A 25,294-nucleotide genomic window follows, 5' to 3' on the forward strand; every position below is an offset into this window, starting at 1 on the left:
GGAAAGTAATGGCAACCCACCCCAGTATTCTTGCCGTGAAAACTCAATGGATCAGTACAACCAGAGATATGTCGGTATACCATCGGAAGATGAGACTCCCAGGTCGGAAGATGGTCAAAATGCTACTGGGGAGGAACAGAGGATGAGTTCAACTAGCCCCAGACATGATGACGCAGCTAGCTCAAAGCCGAAAGGACGGCTAGCGGCCGACGGTGCCGGTGGTGAACGGCGAATCCGATGTTCTAAGGATCAACGCACCATTGGAACCTGGAATGTAAGATCTATGAGCCAGGGAAAATTGGATGTGGTTATTGGTGAGATGTCAAGATTAAAGATAGACATTTTGGGCATCAGTGAACTGAAATGGACTGGAATGGGCCACTTCACATCAAATGACCACCAGATCTACTACTGTGGACAAGAGGACCACAGAAGAAATGGAGTAGCCTTCATAATTAATAGTAAAGTGGCTAAAGCAGTGCTTGGATACAATCCAAAAAACGACAGAATGATCTCAATTCGAATTCAGGGCAAGCCATCTAACATCACAGTGATCCAAATATACGCCCCAACCACAGATGCTGAAGAAGCTGAAGTAGAGCAGTTCTATGAGGATCTGCAGCACCTACTGGACAACACGCCTAAAAGAGATGTTATTTTCATCACGGGAGACTGGAATGCTAAGGTGGGCAGTCAAATGACACCTCGAATTACAGGTAAGCATGGCCTGGGAGAACAAAACGAAGCAGGACATAGGCTGATAGAATTTTGCCAAGACAATTCGCTCGGCATAACAAACACTCTCTTCCAACAACCTAAGAGACGGCTTTATACATGGACTTCACCAGATGGACAACACCGAAATCAGATTGACTACATCCTTTGCAGCCAAAGGTGGCAGACATTTTTACAGTCGGTAAAAACAAGACCTGGAGCTGACTGTAGTTCAGATCATGAACTTCTTCTTGCACAATTTAGGATCAGACTAAAGAGATTAGGGAAGACCCACAGATCAGCTAGATATGAGCTCACTAATATTCCTAAGGAATATGCAGTGGAGGTGAAGAATAGATTTAAGGGACTGGACTTCGTAGATAGGGTCCCGGAAGAACTCTGGACAGAAGTTCGCAACATTGTTCAGGAGGCGGCAACAAAATACATCCCAAAGAAAGAGAAAACCAAGAAGGCAAAATGGCTGTCTGCCGAGACACTAGAAGTAGCCCAAGAAAGAAGGAAAGCAAAAGGCAACAGTGATAGGGGGAGATATGCCCAATTAAATGCAAAATTCCAGAGGTTAGCCAGAAGAGATAAGGAATTATTTTCAAACAAGCAATGTGCAGAAGTGGAAGAAGACAATAGAATAGGAAGGACAAGAGACCTCTTCCAGAAAATTAGAAACATCGGAGGTAAATTCCAGGCCAAAATGGGCATGATCAAAAACAAAGATGGCAAGAACCTAACAGAAGAAGAAGAGATCAAGAAAAGGTGGCAAGAATATACGGAAGAGCTGTATAGGAAGGATAACAATATCGGGGATAGCTTTGACGGTGTGGTCAGTGAGCTAGAGCCAGACATCCTGAAGAGTGAGGTTGAATGGGCCTTAAGAAGCATTGCTAATAACAAGGCAGCAGGAGACGACGGCATCCCAGCTGAACTGTTCAAAATCTTGCAAGATGATGCTGTCAAGGTAATGCCTGCTATATGCCAGCAAATTTGGAAAACACAAGAATGGCCATCAGATTGGAAAAAATCAATTTATATCCTCATACCAAAAAAGGGAACCACTAAAGAATGTTCCAACTATCGAACAGTGGCACTCATTTCACATGCCAGTAAGGTAATGCTCAAGATCCTGCAAGGTAGACTTCAGCAATTCATAGAGCGAGAATTGCCAGATGCACAAGCTGGATTTAGAAAAGGCAGAGGAACTAGGGACCAAATTGCCAATATCCACTGGATAATGGAAAAAGCCAGGGAGTTTCAGAAAAACATCTATTCCTGTTTTATTGACTATTCTAAAGCCTTTGACTGTGTGGACCATAACAAATTGTGGCAAGTTCTTACTGGTATGGGGATACCAAGTCATCTTGTCTGCCTCCTGAAGAATCTGTATAACGACCAAGTAGCAACAATAAGAACAGACCACGGAACAACAGACTGGTTTAAGATTGGGAAAGGAGTACGGCAGGGCTGTATACTCTCACCCTACCTATTCAACTTGTACGCAGAACACATCATGCGACATGCTGGGCTTGAGGAATCCAAGGCTGGGGTTAAAATCGCTGGAAGAAACATTAACAGTCTCAGATATGCAGATGATACCACTTTGATGGCTGAAAGCAAAGAGGAACTGAGGACCCTTATGATGAAGGTGAAAGAAGAAAGTGCAAAAGCTGGCTTGCAGCTAAACCTGAAGAAAACCAAGATTATGGCAACCAGCTTGATTGATAACTGGCAAATAGAGGGAGAAAATGTAGAAGCAGTGAAAGACTTTGTATTTCTAGGTGTGAAGATTACTGCAGATGCTGACTGCAGTCAGGAAATCAGAAGACGCTTAATCCTTGGGAGAAGAGCAATGACAAATCTTGATAAAATAGTTAAGAGCAGAGACATCACACTGACAACAAAGGCCCGCATAGTTAAAGCAATGGTGTTCCCCGTAGTAACATATGGCTGCGAGAGCTGGACCATAAGGAAGGCTGAGCGAAGGAAGATCGATGCTTTTGAACTGTGGTGTTGGACGAAAATTCTGAGAGTGCTTGGACTGCAAGGAGATCAAACCAGTCCATCCTCCAGGAAATAAAGCCAGACTGCTCACTTGAGGGAATGATATTAAAGGTAAAACTGAAATACTTTGGCCACAGAATGAGAAGGCAGGACACCCTGGAGAAGAAGATGATGCTAGGGAGAGTGGAAGGCAAAAGGAAGAGGGGCCGACCAAGGGCAAGGTGGATGGATGATATTTTAGAGGTGACGGACTCATCCCTGGGGGAGCTGGGGGTGTTGACCGACAGGAAGCTCTGGCATGGGCTGGTCCATGAAGTCACAAAGAGTTGGAAGCGACTGAATGAATAAACAACAAAAACAGGAGAACTAAGATAAATACTATATTAGCAACTATACATTTTCCCAGGAAGCATTAAGACTGGAAGCTACTAATAAAAATAGTTTAATATGAGTAAATTACAAACATATACTCTACTGGCTTCCTAGAAAGTTGTAAAAACTTGGCTTTTCCAGAGGGCTTTTCAGGATCGATTCCATAGCTGCCAATGCTGAACTCAGTTCTACTGTCTGATTATATGGTTTTATATTTTTATTACATTATTGTGGCATTAGTCTTGTACTTTATTACATACGCTATAAACCATCTTGCATCCATTTGGACTGAGGCAGTGTATAAATATCATCAACATCATTATTATCATCTAAGGCTTGTAGTGAATGAGTTTAGCTGATGGTGTTTGTAAGGTGTTAACTAGACAGTACTGTTAAGTAGTAATGGGAAGATGGAACTTTAAGACAATGAATTTGTTAGGTCAAAGTGGAAAGTGGAAAATACAAGAGATACTGAAAATGAAGTTACTATTTAATAAATCTGTAAAGTTTGATACATACCCACAGCCATTCTATAGTTTTGACCAATGATGCTTTATTGAAGGGGGGTGATTTTTTTCAATAAACACAGTCAATATTGTACATATATATGTTTAATAACTGTGCTTCTGTCTGGAAAGAACCCTTGATTACAGCAGTTCTATAAAAGAAGCTAGGGGTTTTTAATAGTTCCTAGCCTTCTAATCAACCTAGTTCTCAGAATCCTTTTGGGGAAACTGAACATTTAATGTTACATATTTGCAGTGCGAATATCCCTGTGCAGAAGTTTGGGAATTACAATTTGAGTTCCCTTTCTTGACCTTAGGACAACAGTTTCAGTAAGTTTATGTATTTATTTCATTTCTTTATGCACCACTCCATCCCAAGATTCTACATGATTGACAAACATTAAAAAAAATGAAATACCATAAAAATCCAATAAATGCCACACAAACTGCCAACCCAGAAAATAAAAACCAGCCAACAACAGCAGCTGAACTTTACCACTAAGATTCAAAATCCTGCCCAAACAAAACTGTTTTAACCACCTTGAGGAAGGCCAATAGTGAGAGGCCAGATGCCCCGCCAGGTGTTGGCTTAGGTGGCATGTGAATCCAGCCAATTGCAGCTTGTTCAACAAACCATGGCTAAGTGAACTGTGGCTTAACATGGTATGTGAACCCAGCCTTATAAACTATGAAAACTAGCTAACTAATGAATAAGCTTGAAATAATACTTGTTGATCTCAGGGCCATCAGCCTTTCAAGGAAGCATCAGCTCAAAATGTGCAGCATATATATATATATAAAGCTCAGCTGCATGTCACTGGTAGAAATAAGGGCTTACATTATAATATGCAGCACTTACCTGGGATCAGTGTAAATCAGAGGTGTTCACAAGGTATGGTCAAAAAAGTCAAGATGGTTCTATGATGATACAATTGGAGCTCCACCTAGGCTTGGCATTTTTGACCACGCCATGCCGATACCCCTGGTGTGAATGCAATTACAAATCATATTAAAATGGCAAAGAGATTATGTTTGCTATAAGACTCCCTCATTTCCTCTGCAAGCATGGCAGCTAATAATTGCGACTTGGATTCCATACAGACTTCTCATGCCCATTCATGCCTGTGGCATATTTGTCTGCAGAGTGAAAATTCTTAAGGAACGATGGGTGTGTGCTTTAGATTGTCATCTGGCTTCAGGTGCCTGAGTAGGATGATTGGTATTTTCCTGGATCTCTCCCCTTCCCCTCCACCCTTTCCAACTGCTCTACAATCCTACAAGCAATAGGATCAAGGATCATTATCAGCAAACCCAGGGTATGTAATGCTATGCATTTAGTCTGTGTTTGCTTGACACCCTGAGCCACAAAGCAGGCAACCACAGGTTACAGTACAAACCCAGTCCATCTAGGTAGTTTACAGTTTAGTGTCTTGAACAAATATAGAAAACTGGGTTAGTTGAGTAAACCATGATGGGCCCATTGGACATAGATATGCATGACACGTGAATGCATCCTTTGTTTTGTTGGTATTGCTGTAGTTGTTCCATTCCAAGTTTTCTTGCCAGCAACAGTTTCGTACAAGGCAAATTATGCTGCACTGATGACAGTTCAGTGATTTATTATTAATGCAATTCACTCATTCTTTCTTAAGTCAATTGCTATTATAATTGCATCAAATTTCCATTCCTTTCCACAGCACTTCTTTGATTTTCATCAGCCACTCCTATATCCTTTATCAGCACCCCTTTCTTCTAAACTGAGCAGCTGAGAATGTGGGATGAGTTCCTGTACTTGGAGTAGCTGTGAGCAAGAGGGAATTTTAGCTGAAGCTATCTTTTGCACTCCTGCATGATAAACTGCACCTGTCAAAAATTCCCACTTCTACACAATTATGAAAAATTCAGAAGTCTATCTTCTTTTGCATCTGGCCACCCAAGTTTTCTTCTGTGCCATTAGATTCTGAAATCTGGTCTGATCTCACCACATCACTTCAGCAATTCTGGTTCTCTTCTTTTCATCATTCCTACTTTTTAATAATCATTTGGATTCTGAGATAATTCAATATTAGATCTGTTTCAGACAACTATGCTCTGATTGGCTTTATATATCATATTAAATCATGGTGTAGTACAAGCCATGATTGGCTGGTTTTATACAATATACTAAGTCAAAAGCAAGCAAACTACTTTGGACAGTGTGTGAGCCCAGCTTTGGTATGATGTTCTATTTATTTTTCTAAGAGTTCCCTGGGTTTGTAAGTTACCTGATTTACACATCAATCATGATAAACCATGATTAACTAAACCACTGTTGGCTGTGTTCATATAATATGCTATGCAATAACCATAGCTTGAAAGCAACAGTAGTTTTGTTCATTCTACAGTGTACAACCTAATTTGTATGTCTTTATGGATAGATTAATTTATATCAATGAATAGTGTTCAAACATTTATTTATTTATTTGATTTTTATCCCGCCTTTATTATTTTTATAAATAACTCAAGGCGGCGAACATACCAAATACTCCTTCCCCCTCCTATTTTCCCCACAACAACAACCCTGTGAGGTGGGTTGGGCTGAGAGAGAGTGACTGGCCCAAGGTCACCCAGCCGGCTTTCATGCCTAAGGCAGGACTAGAACTCACAGTGGCCTAGCACCTTAACCACTAGACCAAACTGGCTCTCTTAAATTAATGCCATTCAAAAGTAAAAGCTTATTATTAGGTAGTGATTTTTATTTGTATTTTTAAATTCATTTGATATGATTTAAGATTCATTAAAAATTTCAAAATCCCCACTTTTATTATTTGTGCATATAGCATGATAAGATGAAAAGGTACATAATTAGGACTATCACTAAAGAGCTAGGTAAAATTGACCCAGGAGTTCAGTGTCTTGGTGGGAGGGGAAATGTTTTGCTCCTCCCCTAAAAGTCTTGTTGGATGGCTCAGTTGCCACATTGTGCTAAGTCTAATACAGTGTCTTTAGTTTGGACTTAGCGTGTCATGCAAATTCAACCAATTGTTTTATTCTGTAATCCATTATTAAATAAATAATGGCTTAATGGGAAGCATGAAACCAGTCTGTACGTGCATTTCCTTTAACCCAGATGTAGCAAAAACGAAACCATTTAAGACTTAAAACTGTACAGGAGATGACAAAAACTGTGCAAGTATTTTACATAATTAATACATAATTTAGGACCATTATCAGTGACTCAATAAACACACTCCTGTAAGGAAAAGGGAATCAGCAACTGCTTTTGACAGATAAAGCATCACAATCCATATTGGGGAGATGCAAAATTTCCTTTTACTGCCACCAAAATCAGAATCGTTCTTATCAAATTACTCCCGTGTGAAACTTGTATAAATGAATCAAGCATTCCTGCTGGAACCGTTACGAAGTTAAATGCTTAACTTCCTTAGGATAATAATCCTATGAGTTCTGATTTAAGGTTAAGCTCCACTGGTTATAATAGGAATGAGGTTGGAGGAAACATGGACCATGTGAAACTATATCTCTTGGCATAGGGTTGGGCAAACATTTTGGAGTTATATGCCACTTTACCTTTGGGTCAAACACACCACTTGTGTACCTATGCATGCACACACACCAGACTATAGCCCAGGAGATCTCTGGGAACGGGGATACACCCTGTGGTTCTGATACACGCCCCTGGGTTCTCACCGCCATTGACGCTATCAAGCGTTCTATTAGAATGCTGAAGGGTTCTTCATTAGCAAAACGTGGCCTATCGTAGAAATGAGATGAATAGTTTGAATGGAGAAGCAGGACAAAAAGCTATTAAAAAAAAAGATTTCAAGGAAACAGCAGCACCTTGAGAAAAAAAATGGAACCAAACAGTGCAAATGTCCAATAAGATGATAGTTGCATTTATTATGTGATTATCCTTTACTGTATTATTGTTCTTTATATTTTGTAAACCTCATGGGACATTTATTAGCAGAAGAATGGCTATTATTATTAATAGCGAGCAATACTATGCTTTTGTTGGCAATTATATCAGTAGAATTATAAAAGACGCCCAACTGTGTCCTCTATAGAGATTGGACTAGGAAGAACTAAGTTAGATGGACCACTGAACTCCAAGACAGAATTAAGGAGGTCTTTAATGGGCTGAGCCCATTTTTGCAGACTTACATCCATGGCACAAACACAGGGATGCTCAGAAACTCCTGAAGTGTACCTGGAAGTTATTCCAGGTAAGGAGCATGTAACTCTAGAAACAGATTAAAACAACTAGTCTATAAAATAGTCAGGCTTCCTCTGAAGGCCCCTAGGCAATACTTCTTGAAGCGACAACACCTAGTATTTATCCTAGGTTGACCCAACAGCAAGCAGATTCTACTTCTTTTGATTATGTTGAGTTTATGTTGCAATTATACTATTGCTTCCCATTGAAAACAAACCATCTGTTTCTGAAGGATAAGCTTGTGGAAAGAACTGAAGACATCTTTATATCAAAGTGTTCCTAAGCAGACTTTTCCCTATTTAAATGAAACACTTTACGCAAACATTAACTTCCTGGATTATTAAAAGTGAGGTGCATAGAAATACACTCATATCAAATGTCTTGCATTTCACAAGAACATCGATAATTCAGTTGTCTTTTAAACCTAGGGAATTACTACTTGATAGATGAGATGACTTCACAAGGATGCTGTTCCTGCAGTGAATTTACTGTTCAGTGTAATAGGATAGCATATGTCAAATAGCTATAAGGTACCTTCAGGATCAGTAGTAGTGTATCTATGAACATCAGTTGGTGCAGAACTCTAGTGGGAAAAAATCTTATATGTTTCCTAGAAGCATTTGGTTGGCCACTATGGGAAAAGGATGCTGGACTAGATGGGCCTTCGATCTGATCTAGCAGGACACTTGTATTCTGACCCCCTGGTAGACATTCACATGGAAAGGAAATTCTGCAATTTAAAATTTGCCTTTATTTTCCCTCCCTTTCTTTCACATGCAGAAACCCCATTTAAGTTACAGTAATGCTCTTGTTGTAGATCTTCTCTCTTTATGTCACTGAAGATCACTGAATGCAGATATTTTTGCAGTAATCGCCTGTAGATGTTGTTTTTGCCATTGTGAAGGAATCCTTGACCAATGTGAGAAAAGGACCACTTGGGTTTTGATATTTGTGCAATCCATTGCACTTCTTCTATTGAAATTCAGAACAACTTCCCTGAAGTGCAGCTGCCAAGATTCATTCAGTATTCACTCAACACTCAGCAGTTGCCCTTGTCAAGCAACAATATTGAGATTGCTCATTAAAGGACTTGACAGCAATTACAATGCTTTTTAAAGGATTGTGTCACTTGTGATAAAAATATTTCATTCTTGCCTGCAAGGCTAATACTATGCCAAATATAGAAGATAAAAAATGTATCATGCATATACATATGAACACAGTTTCACACAGACATGCATTAATATAGGTCTGTGTGGTGCCTTACTAATGTACAAACTAGACATGAAATCTCTAGCCTAACTATTTCACCTAGAAGACCAAAATAGATCCATGGAGCTCCCAGACAGTCTACCATCAAGATAGTAACTGTGCTCAGACCTGCTTTGCTGAACTAAATCAGGCATCTTCAAATACTCTTTTTTATGCCCAGAAAATTATTCCAATGGCAAAAAAAAAAGAAAAGAAAAATCCTTAATGAATTGCAGTTTGACTTCCATAGAAAACTATTCTCCTTTCTCACTTTGATCCTTTTTCAACAGACGTTTTGCTGCGGGATAATCTGGAAAAAGATTTTCTGTTACTATATTATTGCTTTTTATCTCCCTTCTCATCCCTAAAGCTATTCTCATCTACTTTTTATAGTCCTGTGCATGAGAGTGGCTTGGTCTGCCTGAATTGTACAGCTAGACGAATAGCTGTGAAAACTGTGAACTCATGTAAAATTAAAGTGCCACAGAACTGACCGCAAAGTTAGGCAATAGAGGCAAAGGAATCTATCAATGTTTAGTTAGTTTTCTTTCAGTTTCTCATTTTTGCAACCATGTTAAGTTCAGTTCTTCTGGCTTTGAACACAGTGTCAGGTTTACTTTGATGCAGAGGTTTTGAAAGCAATGTTCTCTAATACTATCTTTATTAATATATTTGATTTGTATAGCCACCCATGATTAAAGTGAAGCTTGTTATGAACACAAAGAATATACTTCCTCTTTCAGATGTGATGCTCACACCTCTTGCTTGGGATGATGGAATTTGTAGTTCCGGACATCGGGTGGATACTGACCTGAGGAAGGCTGACTTAAGAACAAATATTTATCTTCAATTATCATGTGGATGATATTTCAGTATGGTTTTGGTAAACAGCATAATTTTTTGAGAACATCTAACTTATTAATAAGGGTAATTGGGAAGATATTAAATGGATGGATTCCCCTTCTCCCATTCTCAAGGAAGTAAGTCAGGAAAAGATCAGGGGTAACCTTAGTAATCCAGTAAGAGACCAGGTTCTCTTATGGCACAGTGAGATGGGCGGTGTATAAATTTGATTAATAAATAAATAATATTGATAATTGGTCTGAGAAAAAGAAGGAAGCTAATTGTGGCTGCAGGAATGCAAGTATCGTTCTCTAGCCATACCCAGCCCATCAGAAAGGCAACGTCCAGCTGTATTTTTTTTCCTTGAGCCAAAAAAAAATGTTTTCTGATTTGTACCAGTTCAAGTGATGTGGTCCAATGTGCCTGCTGTGCTTCATTTCCCTGTAGGTGAACATCTCTATTCCATTTGGCTGCTTTCTCCTCCAATCACCTATTCTGGCTTTCTTTTTCTTTTTTCCCAGGCTCATTGACAGAAGTGTGAAACATTGGACTAAAAAAACCCAAACCAGAAATAAAAAAGAGTTCACTGATGAAACTGTAAAATATTACATCTGTCAAGTTCATTCATGGAACAGAAAAACACAGACTTGCTTTAAAACAACAGCAACAGGTGAAATTGACATGAGTTCTGCAACTTTCCCCTTCTAGCCCAAATGACAGGAAAAGCAGTATATCTGGTATCTTTCCTTCCTTCCTTCCTTCCTTCCTTCCTTCCTTCCTTCCTTCCTTCCTTCTCTCTCTCCCACCAGTCCAGCTGGGGTAAGAAAAAGGAGAATCCACCAGTTGGACCAAATATGGTCCAGAGAGAACATTAGACCACTTTTTATTTCATTGCCTTATTCTGAGTTCAGTTCAGTTCAGTTCATAATGATCGCTCCTCCCTGCTCTGACAAGCAAGTCTTTTTACTTGAGTGAACAGAGGGATGGAGTAACAATACCCAGACTTAGGCAAGCTTTGAGACTGTTTATCTGCTATTATTGGAGTGATATTTGCTCTAAAAGGTGTGGTGATAGAGAAAACTAGGAAAGTCACACCGAAAAAGTATTTTGGACTGGGTGGGACCAATTATCTTATATCTGCTAATCAATCAGCAGGGATTATAGGAGAGAGAAAGAGGTATGCTGGTTTGACCTAAGCCAAATTTCTTTCTCTCTCTCTCTTTCCCCAAGATATGCAATCTCTTCCATTCACAATCAGGGTAGCAATTAAAAACGTTAGCTAAATGGAGCATTCATATACTAGCCTGCGCTATGCAAGTTGAATACCAATAAATTAGGTCATGGGAAAAATACGCATCCAGGGCTGGGCTAGACAATTGTCTCTCCTTTTTTGGAGCTTAATGTGACTGATTAGGTAGTCTATGTGTGTGGAAAAATATAGCCAATTTGAAATGGTAAGAGTCCTCTGTAAGATTTCTGACATCTCCAGGTGGGAAAGACTCCTGTGCTGACAATTTTAACTCAGAAGGGCCGGTGGGTCAGACTTGGCATCAGGCATGTTTTCCATGCTTTCTTTTTTCAAACCCCTAGAAGAATGTAAGAAATGTCACTTTCCATTTTGAAAAATCCACAGATCTTAACTAAAGGAACTATGGTTTGCTTAAACTAGGGCTAGTAATCACAAGCTAGATTCGGGGGTTTTATATCCCGGAAGCAAACAACCCCAGCTCTCTAAATTTAGATGACATTGAAATGAATTCTGTTCTCCTGTTTGCATGTGTGAAATATGTCAAGCTGAAATATACAAACCAAGGTCATTCATGTTGTGGGAAAGCACTAAAGCTGAGTATTTTTAGGGAGGCGATTCTAGGAACAAACTGGATGAACCAACTCACCCCACTCCCTGTTCTCTCTGGTTGGAAGGACATACAGGTGGCTGATGATGATGATCTTATCAAGTTGGTCTTGATAAGATACAACCTCTCCCCCATTCCTGCCAAGGTGTGTGTATATACTCATATCGATCCAAATTAGTTAATTTTAGGATAGCTTAAGTTACTTGATTCTCTTTTGTAATAAAGGTATTAGGTGGAGAATTTAAAAAGGGACCTTAGCTCCCCACATCTTCCCAATATTTGGGTGATGTGCTCAAAAGGCAAGTGTTCTATAATACTTGAGTTATAAAAATAGGCATTTGCAAGCATAAATTGTTTCTTTTTTTTAACTGTTGAGAGGAAAAACTGTCAAAAGCCATGCCATGAATCGTAATTTAAAAAGAGAAAAATCATATGTTCATTAGCTTTGACAAAACCTGAACTAGTGGTAGAAGACATCATCAGTATCACGAAAACTGCTGTTTGTTTTCTTACATACACATAATATAGTTGCAGTATCGTGGTGGGATTGAGTTTTAATTGTAGAAAAAAATGTTGGGCTACCAGCTTAGCCTCAATTAGTGGATCCTTGCTTATTCTCTAAGATCCCTATGTGGAACTTTCTTTTGTCCAACACTGTTAGATCCTGTTAATCTAGAGGAGAGAGAGTGAATCTAGAAACTTTCACATGCAAAAGTAAGTTCTACCAACTGAATTGTACTTTAATTGCATCGACAAAATTCTGTGAAGGCAACCATGAGTTTATTTTTTCCTTAAAAAAGGATTTGAACTCTGATTTTTTCCCATCTGATTTCTCCCTCTGAGGTCAGACAGAAGACTGTAAACTCAGAGGAGAAATATGACATCAGATCCCTCATTTCCTATATTTTCTCCAGTTTCAGTAGTTGACTCTTTCCATGGGTGAGGATTCTTGATATCAGGAAACTGTTCAGGTGATCATGGTGTTTTAACACAGTGAGGAGGAGAAAAAGCCTTGAAACCAGTAGGGTGATCTAACTACATTCCCTTTCAGTGAAAGCACTGGGAGGGGATTTATTAATTTCTATTCATGCAAATGAACATCGCATCTAGAGTAACTGATTGAGTGTTCACTCCCGTGATTTGGGTCCTAGCTAAGGATCTAAGAGTCATAGAGGTATTGCCTTGAAATGTAAGCTGTTCCAAATGGCTTAGTCTTTTGCAAAATTAGTGGTGTCAAATCCAGTAAGTTTAAAATGTATAAATATTTGGTGAACTTGTTTAGTATTGCATCAAGAATTCCAATTAAAATTGGTATGACAATATTTTTTCTTCCATTGTTTTCCAACCTGAATTTGTAAATCACAATGTTTGAATGTTGAAATCCCACAAAAATTTAGGGGTTTTGTTGTTTTGATGATGATGTTGATGATGATGATGATGATGTCATAAATAAATAAGAAAAGCAACAAACACTATTTCTCAATCCCATTTTATTGAATGTATTGGAATGTTTCAATATTACAGTGCTCTCACAAAGCAATTAAATTGTGCTCCCTCTAATCAGACTACACTGTCAGAAACAATCCCTAATAATTTAATTTATTTGACTTAATAGGGCTGTCCATTCCAGAAGACTCTGGGCAGCTTACAAAATCTTTTTTTTTAATCGTATGGCACAGCAGTTCAGTGTTCATGCTGCTTTCTTTCTTGCTGGGAAATCCTTGTGAGGTCCAGCAGCCAAATGTGTAGACTATTTAGCTGTGACACGTCACGTTGCCTGGGGTGCACCACAAGGAGGCTAGTCTACATTGCACTGAGTTGGGCTGAGAGAAAGCAACTGGCCCAAGGTCACCCAGCTGGCTTTCATGCCTAAGATGGGACTAGAACTCACAGATTCCTGGTTTCTAGCCCAGAACCTTAGCCACTAGACCAAACTGGCTCTCACAAAATCAATAAAAAGAGTAGATGTGATGGAATGTGTTCCTGAAGGAGGGGGTGATGTGGTGGATTCCGGCACTGCCGCTGGTTCCCAGGGAGGGAGTGCATTCCAGACAGATGAGGCTTTGCAGCTTGGACAATGTTGCTGGGAAGGTGAAGAGGTTCAAGGTAGTTCCACCCTAGAGCCCTTCTGGTTTATTTCCCCTTAGGTTAGTTGACTAGCTTTAGTCTGGCAAGATTCTGTCTACATGGTGAGAACAATAAAGAACTAGAGTTGGAGATATCGGCTCAGTGTGGTCCTTGGCCTGGTTCCCAACAGTAAATCAGTTAAAACAGCCTGGTCTAAAACATCAAGAAGAACAAACAATAGAAAAAAAAAGAGGTTTGATCAGTAAATCACACCCACATTAACCCCAGGCCTGGGAATTAGAAATTTTTTTTAAACACAATTTATTTATTTATTTATTTATTTTATTTATCATATTTATACACCACCCATCTTGACAAATGACAATCACATTTTATAACTTTGAAATGGCATTCATCCATTTAGGATAAAATTAATTTGATTGATACCAGATTCAGAGGAGAAAAAATAAACAGATATTTCATTTCTGAATGTCTCCAGCAGAGACTCATAGTGACTAACTGGTACTCACCATAATACTTAAATAGAATTTTCCTGTTGAGATGTAGCATATGTTGGAATATCAAATGGTGAGGTTGAAAAGCAAGGAAAGGCTACTGTCTTAACCCTTTCCTGTGAGTTTCCCAATTCATCTGGAGGACCATATTTAGAAACAGTATATTGAGCTAGTTACATGTTAGTTAGCCTATTTATTTACTTATTTAACACATTTCTTTCTCACTGCAATAAAAAAGACTCTCAATGGCTTACCTAACTAATTAGAACAACCACAATACAAACTTCTCAGTAAGAACAACAAAGACAACACCAACCAAACCATCTCTCTGATTCTGTGTAGCCTTTTCACTGAATCAAGTATTCCAAACATTTTCCCTTGTGTCTAGAGTCCAGAATAGCCTCCACTTCATACTCTTCCTCCCCACCCACCATAATACTGTAGGTGGTGATGGAGCTGTTCTAGCCTGTAAGCTGCAGGGAGGCATCTCACACACAAGCAATGATCAGTTGGAAATTCTTCTTTCTTTTATTAGCATTTATTGGTATAGGTTCAAATACCCGGATCAACAGAAAACCCATATTGCTCCAACCATGATGTGATAACTCTTTAGATATTTAAACACAGCTGTTGAACCATTCTTCAGTATCTCTTCCTCAGAAAAACATAAACACCTTTAGTCTTTCCTCATAAGATTTAATCTCCAAATCTTCACCATCTTTTCCCCCGATGGACACATTCCAATTTGATGATACCTTTCTTAAACTGCAATGCTTGAACATGAACACAGTGAAGTTTAACTGTGGAAAAACAGAGTGTTATCATTGCCTTTTTATGACCTGGACAGTACATTTATGTTGAGATAGCCTAGAACTGAATGAGACTTTTAGCTGATGCCCTACGCAGCTGACTCTATGTTTAGCTTGTGATCCACCTCATTTTCACATGTCAGCACAGAAGTCATCAGTTCTGTATTTGAGCAGCTAATTTTTCCTACCTACAGGAAGAACTTTAATATTTATCTCAGCAGTCATTTTGTAGAAATGAATTGAAGCTAGCAATATAGATACTTCTCACAAATTATTTCGTCTAACTAGTAGAAGCGCAATAGCAGCAAGGTGAATACTTCTGCTCCTGTGTTTTTTTTCAAATTTTGAAACGTTTTTTCGATTTTAAAATGTTTTCAAGCTTTTTCTTGGAAAATGTCTTGCTGTCTTTATATTATATGTTGCCAAAAACTGATTCAATATATGTTTATAAGTAAATAAGCAAAATCCCTAAGTAGCCACAGTTAAACTGATGGAAGTACTGTATATTTATTTATTTACAATATTTGTAGTCCATCCCAGTTGTGAGACTCAGGACAGCATACAATAAAGTAGAAAAGAACAAAAACAGGAGATTAAATCATAGGAAAATATACATATCAAGACGACCTCCTGCAATCAATCAGTTAGGGCACTGTTAAGTTGAGGTGAAGATTTGTCTAGGTATGCCCATAGTTGAGTGGGCCTTCTTCACTCTAAATCAATAATCTTAACTTCTGCACAATACCAGACCATGAATTACAGCTGGATGTCACTGTCTAGAGAGTATGGATTGTGGGTATTCCTAGTGCAAGTCATACAACTACCTCCTGCTCCAACTCCTTCTTCTCTCCTCAAGCCCCATCAGTTAAAAATCACAGTGCAGCAAGCTACATTTTAAAATTCTTCCATATAAAAGTGATTTGTCCAGTAGTCTAAAAATGGTAATTTAGCTGGGGGTGGGGGGAGGGAACCACCAAACTTACAAGCTCTGCACAGCACAAGGAATTTTCTTTTCAAGTCTTTGAACTGCACCACACTTTGAAAGTATCTCCTAAATTTACCTTTTTGCCATGCAATGATTATTAATTTGAATTGTTATAATAGAATTTGTCATGTAAACTTTTATTGGGCCAGAAAAGCAAACATCTTCAGGTTTTTTTTTTTACAAGTTACAACAGAAAAACAATGTGGAAAGAACAGATAATTATGCTAACAAAAGTCTTCCCATGCCCCCACCCTGTCCCACATCTGAACATGATGAAATAAATCAAGCAGTATGTTGTTCTTAAAGTGGGAGAGAGATCATGACGAGCATTATCTCATTTACCATTCACAATGTTACCCACGGTAACTGTTGGACTGACTCATACCCATCTGGCACGGTAGGGTTTAATTTGCAAATTCCTAAGCTTAAAGGTGAATTAGCTCCCTGGAATGCATTTGGGAGAAATAACAACTGCCATAAATTGTAATTTACCTTTGATCATACAGTTTGTTCTTTCCACTTCTTTTCTTCAGCATGTATACAAATGACCTCCCAGACTAAACAGTATTGTTGGGTTAGGTAGAGTTAGTAACCTCACTTGGGACCTGCTAGTTGATGTGGAGTGAAACTACTGCACCTGAGATAAGGAGAGAGAAAACAAAAGTTTTGTCCAGGGTAGGGTAACTTCAATGGTCAGGATCCCTTTTAGGACGAGGGCAAAAAAGGGCCAATCTAAAATATAATTTCAATGTGTAGAGATACTTTCCATTTGAGGCAGTAAAACAAATCAAAATACAATTGCAGGAGTTGTGCAGAGGAAGTTCCCAACACTTTTCCAGTCACTGTGTCTTCGACATCAATGGAGGAAAACAAACCGTGAGATAGGATGTGGGTGACATAAATGAACATTTTCCTCCTGGACTTCTTGGAGTCTAAAGGGGATAGTGATAATTCATGCACATCGACAATGGATGTTAGTCACTTTGTTTTCCATAGGTAGCATATTTTAATTAATTAAATAAATTGTAATATAGTGACATAATTATTAAATAGAAATCAAGCCAAGGACAACAAATGCAATTCAAGTCATAATCTAATGCAATTTAACTCAAAATATATCTAAATACAGACCTAACTTTCTTGGTGGCATCTGAAATAGACCTTATTCCTGTAGCATTCCAGCCTGTAGCACTCCAGATGTTGTTAAATGATAGTTTCCAGCGTTGGCCATGCCAGCTGGGATGGAGAACTGAAATTTTGCATCATCTGGAGAGCCACAAGTTGCCCATGCCTGGCTTATTCAGTCATGCCCAATTCATTTTGCCCCTTATGAACATAATCAGTGGCATCTCTAAGAAACAACAATGATGTCACGATGATACTCATGAGGTAATACAACCATATAGATGCCACAGTGACATACTTGTGCCTGGATTACTAACTCAAAGTTAGTCACAACATTTGCACTATGACATTACACATATGTCATCATCTATTGACATCCATGTGGCAGCTGATACTGAGTCCATCTAGCTCAGTTTTGTCTCTACTTACTGTCAGTAACTTTTCAGCCTTTATACCTAGTTTCCCTGAAGATACTGAGAAATGAATCCTGGACTTTTTCCATGGCAAGCACATGTTCTACCAATGCATTTCAACAGATTGCAGTAATAGAATAATATTCAGTTGGGCACCATTGCCATATGTCATTCTGAGATGATCTTACTTTAAAGGGAACAAAGGATGGAAGACAGCATCGGTATGTTCAGAAAATGGAGAGAAAAATGAAACAAATTTCCCATAAAACGCTATCAAATGCTTTCTTCTCAGAAGCAAGGGTTCCGTTTCCTCAATTCTGTCATCTGTCACAAGGTACGTTTCTTTCTTTCCTAAAGTGTCTTATCTTCAACTGAAGGCAAATCAGGGTCTAAATTAAACTTTCTTTTGCCAGGCACTTTCCCCAGTACACTGGCATGCTCTGGTTCTACTGTGCAGTGGTAGGGAGGAGGGCAGGGGGAGATCTCTAGATTGTTTGCTGACACATTCACCTCTGCTATGCACAGATCAGTCTCAAGCTTCTTGGATCTCAGTTTATGTTTACCATTTGCAACATTAGTAGTAAAGTCTTGGCAAGGTGCCCCTGGTGTCACGTTAAGCCTCTCTCAACTCTCGGTCATGCTGAATTTCAACCCAATGCCCTTGGATTTTCTAGTATTTCCAACATCCCTTTTCTACAAACACCCAGGCAAATGGAGAGAAACAAAACCAATGAACACCTGGCAGCTGATCAGGTCAAGTCAGCTAATCTTGACGCAGCATCTTTGACCCTCAGCAATTCTGCCTTTCAGAGGCTCTTTCGACCTCAGCCTGGCACTTACTTCACCAACTGACGGAACAATGAAGCAATGCTTGTTTAATTCAGACAAGCAAACAGTAATGGAGAAGCTAGATAGATGAGGTTTCCATATGAATGGGCATTTTTATTTCCCAGGGATAGTGCTTGAGGACAGTGTGCTTTCTCACATTGCTTATGAGGAAGGCCTGTGGTTAACATGCAGATATTTAGGAAATAGTTTTTGTGTCTCCCCCAACTCCCACCAAAGCAGTTCCAGCCCTGTCTTTTATATTGAAGATAAGAAATAAGGGCATTTCAGCTCAACAACAGCAACAACCACAACAACTTCTATCAGCTGACAGCTGTAATTTAAAACAATCTTGTGATGTTTGGAAGACATACAGTTAAGCATTCATCTCCTCTGGCTGAACAGACCTAAAAGGGAATGCTATTTGGCTGACTGTCAAGGAATGACTTAAACTAAACAGTTAACTTTTACCACTTATGCCCTTATGAGATGGATTTGTACCACATGAGATGGACTATGCCCATCTCTCTCCCGCCCCAGTTTTTTTTAATCCTCTAAAGAATTTTGAAACCTATGGAGACAATTCTGGTCCCTAAATTCTGTTTGGGCTTGTTGCCAGCCTAGGCTAGCCTTCTTTAACCTGGTATTCTCCCATCTGTTTGGCTTCACAGTTCCAGAATACCCAGGCAGCACTGGCTAGAAATTCTGGAATTTCAAGCTCAATACTGTACACCTGGAAGGCATCTGACTAGAGGAAAGTAGAAATAATCATTTCCCAAAGAAGCAACATCGTAGCAGGGCAAGGGATTATGTCGCACAAGAAGAAAGCTAGTGCCCACCATATTTTGTGCACAACTCCTGTCACTTCTAGCTCCTCCTTGCTGGTTTATGTGGGAATTGTGATCCAAAAGACCTGCAGAGTGCTGGTGGTGGGAAAAGAATTAAGTTGCTTGCTCTAAGAATCCTGGTTCATTATACAGCTCATCTGATGTTTGGACAGCTGCTGCTTGCTTGGTTCTTCTGACTTAATCTAAGTGGTAGCACAGTTTTTGAGAGTTGTTAATCATTAATAGTCAATGGCTTGAGCTTTCATAGTTGCCTGACATCATTATTGCAAAATCTCTTTAGCACAGCCTCCTGCCAGCACTCACATATTTCTTAAGCATCTGGACTGGCTGGATCCAATAGACTTCTTGGCCACATTGTATTTCTTCACAACTTTCAGTTCTATAGCTTAAAAAAAGACTTCCTCGACTTGGTGCTCTCAAGATGGAAATAATGGAAGTTGTATTTCTGACATATCTAGATGGCATCAGGATGGAGAAGTCTATTTTCACAAACTAAAATGATTACAATCTGTAATCCTGCTACTTTACTATTCCATTTTTCCATAAGAGCTCACTTGGAGCTTCTTTTAACCTTCTTATCCAGTGCCTCCAGTAGCAACCCATTAGCTGTGACTACTAACATCCTCCAAGAATAGCATCTAAAATGTGTGTAGCACTTCAGGGAATTTAGCATAGTTCACCATACATAATGACTGCAAAGGCCAGTACTGCTATCCAGTAGAGTGTGCAAATCTTTGAAGTGGCACATAGATTCAATAAAGCTTCACTTGAAAGCCTCTTTGAAGTAAAACACCAAGTTAGGTACTACTCTCCTTCAAAATCAGGATCAAAATGGCAGCAAAAGGGCCTCTTGAATTGTATATGCACAGTGCACTTTTCCCACTGGATCAAAAAACTGACTTGCTTCAACACTTCAAATGAAGGTGTCAAAGCACCTTCACATTCTGAGTCAAGGAACTGCCTTGAATCCAATTACTGCAACAATCCAGATCAAAGTGAATGCTTTGAAGCAGGGCTGAGCCATTTCTGAAGGGCTTACTTTCTACATATTGCAGGTAGAAGTTGAAGATTAAGAGAGAAAACCTTAGCTAACACATTCCCCCAAAATCAAGGCATTGTGGAGTCTTGATGCTCTCTAAGCTTGGTTGTTTCCAAGCAAACAACCAAGATCAGAGAGCACCAAGGACTCCACAGTTCAACCCTGAGCTACATATATTCTCTTCTACTGGAATCAAGGAATTGTTAAGATTTGAACTGGGAATTTGTGACACAACACATCTTGATGAAGCTAAATCAGATTAAGTTTGGATAGTGTCTGGATAGAAGATTATCTAGGAATCTCATGTGTAATATCTTGAGTTCTGTACTAAAACTAAGGTGGGATATAAATACATGAAATAAGACATAGAAAAATGCTATTTACAGAACCTTAAATGGATTAACCAAGAACTGTAAAGACAGAGTTACTTTCAGTACTTATTCTGAAGTCCATGCTGAGTAAAGAAAGATTATTTTGAAGCAAAACTTCTTATCTCTTAATTTAACCTTCACCTGTTCACTTTATTTACAAAGTCGTAATAACTCACAATAAGATCAGTTTAAAGCAATAATAAAACACCTTAAAAATACAATATGAGCTGAATCATAAAAGCACATCATTTCTAATCTTTGACACCAAATGTACCCTAGAAGTCATTTGAAAATCTTGCCACAACTTTGTGACAAAAGGAACATGGAAACAATCATAAAAGCCACAAATACTATTCAGAAATAGTTTTCAAATAATATCATAAAGATGTTTAGAAACCATAGCCATCATTCTGTAACCAACCCCAGTCTGTTTATGACAAAAATATTTCCAAACTCTAATATTTTATAACACTTGCAAAATCTTGGCAAAGTTGGTCAGAGTTTTCCTCAAAACTAATTTCACAATTGCTAGTTATTATTGACAAATTGGCCTGTTTATGTTTCTTTTAGAGGTAGTGTAATGAAGAGAGGATGTCATAGGAGACCTTGTCTTTTTTGCTTAAAAAGATGTCTGGAGGGAAGAATGCTGGTTTAGCCTGGTGCTAACATAGCATATTAATCTTTTCCCATGTGCCATTTCCCCATGTTAAACCTTCCCAAAGTAACTATAAAGCATACAGCAGGGGAAGAAGCGGAGTGCCAAACACATACCTGTCTTTTCCTCCTTGTAGGTAATAGTAGCTACAGAGGTAACAGAAACAGCCCACTTTCCGAGGACCATGCTCCATATTCCTGTTCCAAATTACTTTATTTGGTTTGGCTCTTTGACTTCTTTTAAATGCAAACTTTGGCCTCAACCTCCTCAACCTCCTTCAGAGACGAAGGCCCCCACAGCCCAACTAAACCTACCTCCCAAATTGGCATGTTTAATAGGACAAAGATGAAAATGATTAAATACCCAAGGCACACTCATATTAATGCTTTTTTTTTTTAAGTTGTAGTGAATGAAACCAAATTTAATTCTCTTTTTAGCCTTGTCCATTTATTTATCCTGGCTCCACCCATTCTACATCAGGTAGCTAATCCCAGCTGGGTAAATACTTGGATGAGGACCACCAGGAATTGCTAGGATTATAGAATAAAAAGTTTAATCATCATCATCCTAGAGGGAGGCAATATGGTGCTCAAGAAAACTACATGAATGTGTCCAAGTAGACATCAGGATTCAAGCCTGACTTAAGGAAATCTTTGCCTTTAAAAAAAACACCACCATCCATTTCTTTTAGTGCAGCCCAAAATGCCATTCAAATGGGCCTTCATCTGTGGCATGGCAACTACTAGCACCAGGAGTTGTTAGAGCGTGAATGAGCTTATCAAGTTTAGATTGATGTTCTTTAGGGAAATGAGGATGGCCGCAACCTGTCAGTAGACAAAGCTCTCCTAAAGCCTTTGGGATGGTCTCTGAAGAGTGATTTTTGGTGGCCTTTCCTTTGTATTCCCTCCAATATTTCATGGCTGGTGGCAACTAAGACTATAACAAATCTTGTTGGGTGATATGGAGGTGGGCAAGTGTTGTCCTTCCTCAACCTCAGAGCCCCCCCCATAGAGGAGAGATGGGCAGTGAATAAATTTATAAAATAAATAAATAAATCTCCTTCAGAGAGGAAGTACAGTCTTCCCTTCTCAAGGCAGCAAGCTTGTTCTTAAGTAAAGGGGTACTTACAACTCTGTGAGAATCATGGTAATGGTAGGAAAGAGAGAATGTTTTGTTGTTTCTCCACCTATTTTTTTACTGTTGAATACTATCTGGGCTATTTTTCAGTCGTTTCTTTCCTTTGGTAGTCGTTTCCAGAGTAATCTATTTTAATTCTTCCTTAGCTTGGCTTTTTCTTCTTTTGTAGTGATATCACTAGCACCCTGTTTTCACCTGTAATGCCCTTTACCTTTGCTCCTTCTCATGTGGTCTTAGTTAAGAATATCATATGGTATCACCTTTTTTTTTTAAAAAAAAAGTCCAGATTTTCACTATTTCACTGGTGAACTTTAAAAAAAAAATGGCTGTGGAGGGCAGGAACCAGTAACAGGAGATGAGAGGTCTTTCCTGCCACCTTGCAGAGTGGCCAATGGAGTGGAGGGATTGGCATCCATCAAAAGGTTGTGCAACCCCATTTTAAACAAAACAGAAGCCACTAGGGATTACAGTTGTGTATGTCTTGCAGTTTAGCTCAATGTAGTTAATATTCAGCCTGTACTTCTTCACTTATTTTTTAAAAAACATGTGCTACTTTTTGTTGTGAACATACAAAAAAAGGTCCCAGAGATCTTTTCAGATGGAAATGCCATGAACTGAACCATTGAATTCTGTTTGCAAATCATGTGTTAAGCCTAATAGACAGGGTACATACCTAAAATAAGCCTCTGACAAAAATGCTTTTGACATTTACTTGTAAATTTCAAAGTGAAGAAGCTGCTGTAGGACATATCCTAGGATATATATAATGCGCAGACTTATAGTTCTCATCTGTGCTTATCTTTCCTGCTACTCCACTCAAGTGGTCTTTTGCTATCGCAATGGCCTTTTGTAGTAAGCCCAGGAGGGCTATTCTGGGGATTAAGGTAGTGGAAAATTCCATCTTCTCTACTGTCATCCAATGATATGTTAAGTTTATTTGAAATAAATTCTAGAACAGCCCTTTCAATCTCTAATTGTCCAGGTGTTGCTGAATAACAATTCCAGAATCTTTCACTTTTGCTGTGCTGGCTGGAATTAAGGAGCTGTAGCTGAGCAGTATCAGGAAAGGCACCTGGACCCCGGTAGGTTGCCATAGAACTGAGAAATAAGTAATGGGCTTAAAATCTGGCAGGTTTCTCAGAAGTAAGAAAATTGGGTGATAGGGTTCTGGTTGCACAGGACTGTAACTGGAAGAAGTCAGAATCAGAAGAAATAGGATCCCCAGAGTTGCTAACATAAATAGAGGTAGAAGGGAAGCAATTGGAAGCTTCTTGCTGGACAGTTTGGAAATAAGAATTGGGGACCACTAGAAGGGAGAAAGGCCAAAGAACAGAGAGGGAACAAGCAATATTCAGAAGAGTCAGGGAAGATATGAAAAGCTGTGGAGCTGCAGATGCAGACACAGATATACACTCATGGAGGGAGAAAGAAGAAGAGCACAAGATGCTTAGCCAGAAGACCATCAGCCAGGAAACCATCTCTGTGACAAAACAGGACCGAAATATCTTTCCCATCGTGAATGGAATTGCAGACTTCAAGAAATATGTTACGAAATAGTTCGTAACTTTCATGTACAGAATATTTTCAAGAACATTTTGATGTCTTGCCTTTTTCATTTCAGATTGTGATGTTCAGACTGATTCTTGTTTACTTGTGCACTGCAGGATTCATTTCTCTCTGCTCACCCCCAACATTATCTTGTTAGCAACATCACTGCAGGCTGGCGAACAATTCCCAGTGCTGCAAAAATGATCCAAAACACATCATCTCCCGGAAGGCTAATTATAAAAAACATTGCATGTTTTGATAATGGCTTCTGCTACTCAGAAAGTAGAAAGTGAAATCTTGAATTGAGATACTGAACATATGTATAAAGGTGCATTTCCCCCCCTCAAATATGCTGAACCTTATGCCACAGTGGCTCAGTGGTTAAGATGCTGAGTCAGAGGACCATTAAGGTCAGCAGCTTGGCAGTTCGAACCGAGAGCGTGAGCCGCATGACAGAGTGAGCTCCCGTCAACTTGTCCCAGCTCCTGCTAACCTAGCAGTTCGAAAGCATGCAAATGCAAGTAGATAAATAGGTACCACTTTGGTGGGAAAATAACAGGGACATGAAAGGAGCCCCCTCGGGCATCCCCTGGGCAATGGGACGTCACCAGCAAATCCTTTCAATACAGAAGCACCTTGGTAGGTGCTTCTTACACAGGAAAAAAAAAAAAAAATCCCAGGAGTGAACATGAGGAGAACTAACTACCATGGGGGTTGATTTGGTATTGAGTATGGGGTACTAAACAAATAAAATGCAAATAAATAGTGGTTGAATTGCTTCCTTGGAGAAAAGAGTTCCAGTTCCCTTGAAAAAGCTCCCAGGATCCTTTCAAAAATTGTTCATAAATTCTAATTTTTAATGTGATTTTATTAAATGCAAATGTGGTGATCATAGTAATAGTCTTCACAGTTAATGCTCTGTAATGTAAATTCCTTAAGAATTAAAAATAAATCAAACTTAGCTTTTGTTCTGATCCTAATATGTTGTGGCTAAAAATATGTTGTGTATTCCTGAGATGAATGTTTTGTTTGAAGATTTAAATTTGTTATCTAATATATTGAGAACAGAGCAATGAAACACTTTCTGGACCCTCAGGCCAGTGTATGCCTATTTTTTTTTATTTTTTATTTTTTATTATTATTATTATTATTATTATTATTTTGCTTCATAAAACATCTGAATGTG

At 38.9% G+C, this 25,294-nt stretch overlaps 1 long non-coding RNA gene across 1 annotated transcript; it reads left to right on the plus strand.

The window, feature by feature from the left end:
• Window positions 1-12,616: 12,616 nt before the first annotated feature.
• On the plus strand, window positions 12,617-25,069 carry LOC134501016 (uncharacterized). Its single transcript, XR_010068312.1, has 3 exons — window positions 12,617-12,710; window positions 24,225-24,477; window positions 24,789-25,069. It is a non-coding gene; the product is annotated as an uncharacterized LOC134501016 (long non-coding RNA).
• Window positions 25,070-25,294: the final 225 nt, after the last annotated feature.

The sequence above is a fragment of the Candoia aspera genome, chromosome 7 (genome assembly GCF_035149785.1).
Source record: "Candoia aspera isolate rCanAsp1 chromosome 7, rCanAsp1.hap2, whole genome shotgun sequence".
Lineage (NCBI taxonomy): Eukaryota > Metazoa > Chordata > Lepidosauria > Squamata > Boidae > Candoia > Candoia aspera.